Raw genomic sequence first — 6,680 nt, 5'->3', positions numbered from 1 at the left:
CTGTAATCTTACATATTGTTTATATTGCATGCTTGGCCTTTCTAAGGCCCTGGTCACAAGAGGAAAATGTTTTCTCGTTATTTTAATACCTTCCATACCTCTGTTGTACTGAATTATGGGCACGTGGTTTATATCCCAGGATGAATGTCCCAAGAACTTTTAGCAGTACCGATTTATTTCTTCCTATTTGAATCACTGCAGTCAGCTATGCCATGGTATCAGTTTATTTTCTCTCTTCCTTCAAGGGGAAATTTAGCTCCTTGACTTGTGTGAGCACAGTTGACTTCCTCCCCACATAGCTTTCCTCTTCCCCTGTGCACCCACAGCTATCTTTCCCAGCCCCTTTCATTCCAGTCGCAGTGAACCCCATGCGGGATGTGTGTGGACTTGCACACGGGATGTGTGTGGAAATTAGAGGGAACATTGAACATGAAGGGGGTTCTGTTTAGGAAAGTGTCCCTCTATTGCACTGGCTGGTCCTGCAGGAATGAATTGCACACCATGGACCGGTGATAACCCCACCAGGTGATATTGGCATAGTAATGTTTCAATGTCTCTCCCCACAGGCGGAAAAAATATTACTTGCCAGTAATGTAATGACACCCCCTCCCTAGTGACATACTGTTATCAACTTATTGATGTATTGGGCACAAAAATATGTGTGTGTGCACTGCAGTAATGGCGGCCACCTTCCTGGCTTTGATTTGGAAAAGAAGTGGAGCAGGTCGTGCACACATGCAATCCTGGTAAGGAATGCACCAGTACAACAAAGGTACAAAATAACACAACCCTCCTGGTAATGGGGAAATGTTCCACAGTTACACCACTAGCCAGGAAAATGTCTCAGTCTTCACTCTGCATCATGTGACCAGAAAAAAAGTAACAAACTAAGTGGGGGACAACTAGAGAACATTTCTCTCATGTGACCAGGACGTAACTCTCATTAGTTAAGCTTTACTAGAGATGGAAGACTACTTTGATATAGGAATGGAGGTGGAACAGTACTTCCTCCCCTCACCTTAATAGCCTGCCAAGTCTCATTGACACAGATGTTGTTAATTTCTGCTTCTCTTTTGCTGAAGCCAAAGAGGCAGAGTCGAGCACCCTTTGTGCTGTCTTGGGCCCAGAGGCTAAACATTGCTGACACCTATATTTAGTAATCCTTAGAAAGCATAAATTAGGAATTGAAGCCAGGATGTGTCTATGAAGCTGCCCAGTTAAAGCAGGGGCAGGAGATAATGAATGACATTTCAAGTACCTATTTACAGTCTGATTTGCAGCGTTGTTTTCTTTCCTTAAGCCTGTAACCAAAACAGGTACTCATCACATCAGTATAATGCATTTGGACTCCAGTTGAACAGATTTGTGTATGCCTCAGTGAATTTTTAATGTCATTAAAGGCTTCAAATGAGAGGAGACATTCAATAAATTAGAGCAGCAAAACTATCCAAAGAAGAACATCACACTCTAGAAACCCCAGTATTCACTAGAGGTTATAAGAATGACAACATTTGGGGAAAATATTATGCCTTCCAATAATAAAAAATAAAAAAGTTTCCCCCTTTTATCGTTGTTAATATTACAACTTGTTTAGCAAGCTTTTCAAACTAACCAGTGGATTCATTTTAGATGGTGTATTAAACAACGACATTTCTCTCCTCATGCCAATATGCAATAGGTGCCAGAGTAAACCCAAGAGTCAATGTTTAGTTTTAGGAATTAGTCGATGGCCAAATTGCAAGTCATATTTAACATATAATGGGTGATGCATATTGTTTTTGTAAAGCTTTGGAAGCTATGGGAAGTGCATGATCTGGATTGGGCCATGGGGGTACACAGAGAATGCTTTAAAGTTTTTCCCTTCCTCTTGTGGTCTGGATAATTGGCGCCATCCCGAAAGCTGTTATTTGATGCAGGATAGAAGCAGCTGTTGCCTTCCCTTTCAGCACCTTCAGGGCCATAACAAGAAAACTTGATGCCTGAGGCAAAGGGAAACACTTTGCCCTTCTTCATTCTGTGTATCAAAGCTGACTTGAGTGGCAGTTGAATCTCAGTTCGACATTGGCAAGAGGATATCATCCTCTAGCATACCCAAGGGCAGAAAGCTAGTTTAGGAGATACAAGAAGTCTGTGTGGCAATCACAGTTTTATCCTCTAAGACAGCCCTTGTAGGAATGGCTCCAGCCTTAGATGTTCTTGGACTACAAGGCCCACATGTTCTAGCTAGCACAGCCAGTGGCTTCTGGGAGTTATAATCCTAGAACATCTAGTACACCAAGTTTTTAAACCACCTACATCTGGAGGGCTGCCACTGGCGCCCCCAACATCCATTGTCAGAGGTGGTTGCTTCACTTTGCCCAACGGTAGGGTTGGGCTGGCCATGCGGGCCTTTCATTTCATCAGTCACAAATGATTGGATTAACATCATGGTGAGAATCTTAGTGGTATTGCATAACTTTCCACAGCTGATTGCAGTTGATTGAAGGGGCAATGATGTGCATCTCAGCTAAGTTATCAGGCAATTGACCCGGCGTGTGACTGAGACATGCCCCAGCAGCTTGTCAGTTAGCCACTAGTAAAGAACATCATCAAGATTCCGACCAGTGTGTAATTTGACCCTCAGCAGGTCATGGTGTTGCCATTCATAGTAGAATAAAACGGAATACTTAACTGTTTTAAGCAGATGAAATAAGTTTGTGTTGCACTTCTTAAGTCTCTTTTTCCAAGGTTTTCAGAATGTGAAATAGGCTGATACACTGACCTATTTACTCTGATTTACCAGCTGTTTATTGAAAGAGAAAGAGAGGAAATGAGGGAGAGAGAGAGAAAGAAAGAAAGAAAGAAAGGGAAAAGACATGCAGCAAAAGATAAATGTGATAAGATTTGCAAACTACTGTTGAACCAATGGGACCTTAAGTGAAGCTCAACAAGTTTGCAAACTAAATCCAAGGTAAAATTGAATCAGTTTGTTCCTCATCAATTTCTCTCTTATACATGAGTAAAGTACTGGCTACAGGAAAACAAGGAATCTCATAGGACTTTTTACTCAGCTGAATTTACTGTGGCTTGCTTCTGAATAGACAAACATGGGAGTGTACCTGGTAGCTATTGCTTAATTTGAGCTTTCCTGGACAAGCCCACTTCCTCTTATGTCTGGGGAAGCGGCCTTGTTTATGAAAACTCATATTTAAATATAGCTGTTAGTCTTTAAGGTGCCACATTTTTTTGTCCAATTTTTTTATTTGTCTTTTGTTTTTGGCCTGATATGCTAGCATAGATCTCTTCTAAAACTATCTCATGCAGGTTTTCTTGGGGGAATAAGGCTATTGAACCAATAAAGCATGCATAGGGTTGTGCTGTAAATGTAGGATTTGTCTGTATTATTGAGCTTAGTTACTCATGTATTTCATGAAGTAGGTTCCACTCCATGAAAACCCAAGCAGCAATAAATCTACCAGTATTTAAAGTGCTACAAGACTCTGTGTTCCTTCTTTTTGTAGTTTTTAATGAAACCAAATATTTGGAATGCGGAAAAACAGTTACGGGCATTAATAAATTGTTATCTTCAGAAAGGCATTTTTGTCACCATGATGAGTTTCAGTTTGCCTTTAAAAGAAGAGAAAATATCTTTAAAAGAAAATCAAAGACCAGTTCCTAGTTTAATAGCCTTTGTTCCCGAAATTAAGAGATTGAACAGATAACTTGCAAGTGCAACCTTTATCACACTGCTTGTAAATGCTTTATTTTATATATGTTTGAATTTGAACTAATGTATAGTATACATTCTGTGCTCTAAATGTACTGCAGTTAGATCACTGTTTGGAAGTGTCTAAACATCTAAGTAATCTTGCTCAGTATGTACCAGAAAGTTATTTTTCCCTTCCCTTTTTTATTTTATAAAGGATCCTGTACAACCTAAATGTTAGCGTAAAACTGGACTTCGGGAAGACTCAGTGGACCAACTATACTTTGTTCTTTGGTGCCTTATTGTCCGCATTCCAAAACTACATTGCATAATGATTGCAACTGAGAGATCACAAGTTGAGGATCACAAGTGTATTTCCTGCTCTCATAAAGTTTTGTATCCAGGCATGCAAATCCTTCAAAACCGCACACCTAAGAAATTGGATATGCAAATATGTTTATCTCTCAATGTCCAGTATCAAAAGAAGGCTAGATTGCAAAGCATAGATAGAAGTAAGCTCAGTTTAAACAGCATTTCACCTCTAATGGGAACTCTACTTCTAATGACATGTTACCTGTATTGTCTAGCTTGCCCTTTGCTCCTTTTGCACGGTAACTAATACTTTTGATAGTTATGGGATATGGTCTCAGTCAATAGTGGAAGAAGATCATCACATGGTTCAAGTGCTCTGCCTTTAGCTGCTGTCTCATACTCTCTTGTGGATTTTGAGACGGGGTGAGATGGACTGCAGAAGATTGTGTTTTGAATTTGTATCACAGCTCAAAGGCCTGTGTGATGTGCAGGTTTTGTTTAGATAGTAACCATAAAGCAGTTGTTCTAAAATCTGAGAAATGGTAAGTACTGTACAATGCTAACTAAAATGGTAAGTATGTTCTTGGATGGTAAAACTATGATGACAGTTAATTACTTTTTAGCAGTAGGCTTTCTAAACTGTGATATCTAATCCCATTATCATCACATGCTGCTATCAGCATTTAAGCAATGCCATGTTTGGAGCTGTCATGCACTGAAACAGCTGCAATATTGAAGAGCACTCATTCCAGCGTAAACCATACGGTGGCAGGTCTTGTGTTTGTTTTGGGACTGATAAAGACAGCAGTGGCATAGCAGTTACCAAAAGAAGGCAAGAAAGACTAGGAGGCAATTATGAGGACAATAGATCTGTATAGAAATGTTGCAAGAAATTTTCACATTATGCATTTAGTGTGGTACAATTTGACCCCAATTTTTAAAATAATCTAAACTGGCCATTCTTCCAGTATTAACAGCATCTAACCTACTTTATGTGCCTTTAAAAATGCAAAGAGTTGGTCTGGAAAGAAGGCTTGCAGTGATAGTATAGCGGAGCAAGATCAGTTTCAAAACCTAGTGGAAATTCTGACCAGAGGCAATTGTGACTCAGAAGATCTTTCACTCCATTAAAAGAGGAACAACAGCAACAACACACACAGCCCCCTGATTAAAGGACAGGTTTTAAATTGCTAAGGTAAAAGGAACTATAGTGATGCCTCCCCAATCATAGATTAAACACCAGCTACTTCTGAAGTGCTGCATTGTGTGCTAAGTAATGACTCATTTGTGTACAGTATTGTTCTCTGCATGCAGAAAAGCAGAGAGAGTCAACCTTATCCACAGGATCCTGTTACATTTATAAGTTCCTCTCATTCCAAGGGAGAGACATTGTGACACAATTGGTGCAGCCACAAACAAAGAGGGCAATGCCCATGTCTCTGCAAGGCATAAATTTGCAAATATGTTTAGTTCTTAAAAATGTGAACTTGAATACTCGGTTAACAAAATAGGGCTCTGGTGCTTTCATGTAACTTTTTTTGGGGTTTTGTTATTGACAAGCTGAAGGATAAAATAAAGCAGCAGCAATGACATCTGTTAAATCCTTTCTAGAGATGGGCACAAACTGCAGATTCCGTGGTTCGTGCCAGTTCAGCCTTCCGGCCCCGTAGCTGTTCCACAAGCCCCCCAGCTTCCCAGCCCTTCCTCCTCAGGCAGGCACCCCCTCAGAGGAAATGCAAAGCTACCTCTGAGTGGGTGGCTGCCGGAGGTGGCAGGGCTGCGAATCTGTGCTGTTGCCTCTGAGTATCCACCCGCTGGAGGAAGCCAGGGTGCTCAAGGAACAGCTGGGCAGCTGGAGGGACAAACCAGCATGAACCGCCAAACTGTAGTTTGAGCCCATCTCTAGTCCTTTCACATTCTTACTTGAAGATTCAGGTAGTTTCCTTTTCTTCATTCATATCTGAAGCAATCTAATGGTGCTTCTGGAGTGGAAGGGTAAGTCACAGGGTGTTGTCATTGTCCAGGAGATGCCTGAATGTGTTCACAGTCTTCGTGTGTGTGCGCAAGAGAGAGAGAGAGAAGATGGGAGAAAGTTCTTATATGAAGCCAGACACTTTAAATAGCCATCCTTAGGAACAGCTGCCTTTCAGTGGATAAGCAGAAGCAGATAGTAAGGGAAATCAGGCTGTGAACTGCAGTGTCGCAGTGCCTTTTGCATTGGGATAAGCTCTTCAGGTTTCCCATTCTGGAGGATGCCTGTAAAGTTTCCAGGCCAGACTTAATAAAAGCAATCAGCATTGTAACAGGACCTGCTGGTTCATTGGGTCCAGAAAGGACGTGGCCTCATGCTTCACTAGACTGAGCTTCTCTGCAATCCCTAGTCATGTTGAGAGACTTGAAAGTTACTTTTAGAAAACAATTAGTTAGGGTTATTGTTAGCTCTCTAACCAAAGTAGCTAGTTACCACCACAGTTGGATCTGGAAGACACTTCCTGTGGCTCATACAGTCCCATATTTTGCAAGCAGCAGGAAATGCTCTTAAAGAATTTTGTAACACCCCTTCATAATAAACATCATTATTCCAGCAAATTAAGCATTACTATTCCAGAAATAACTTCACAGCTAGAACTGGGGTTTGCCATAAGAGGGCATCCAGTTTCTCCTTCTGCTCCACCTGAATTCA

Source organism: Pogona vitticeps, chromosome 2 (assembly GCF_051106095.1).
Source record: "Pogona vitticeps strain Pit_001003342236 chromosome 2, PviZW2.1, whole genome shotgun sequence".
In the NCBI taxonomy this organism is placed as follows: Eukaryota; Metazoa; Chordata; class Lepidosauria; order Squamata; family Agamidae; genus Pogona; species Pogona vitticeps.
The sequence above is the reverse complement of the archived record's forward strand: the minus strand, read 5'-3'. Positions refer to the sequence as shown.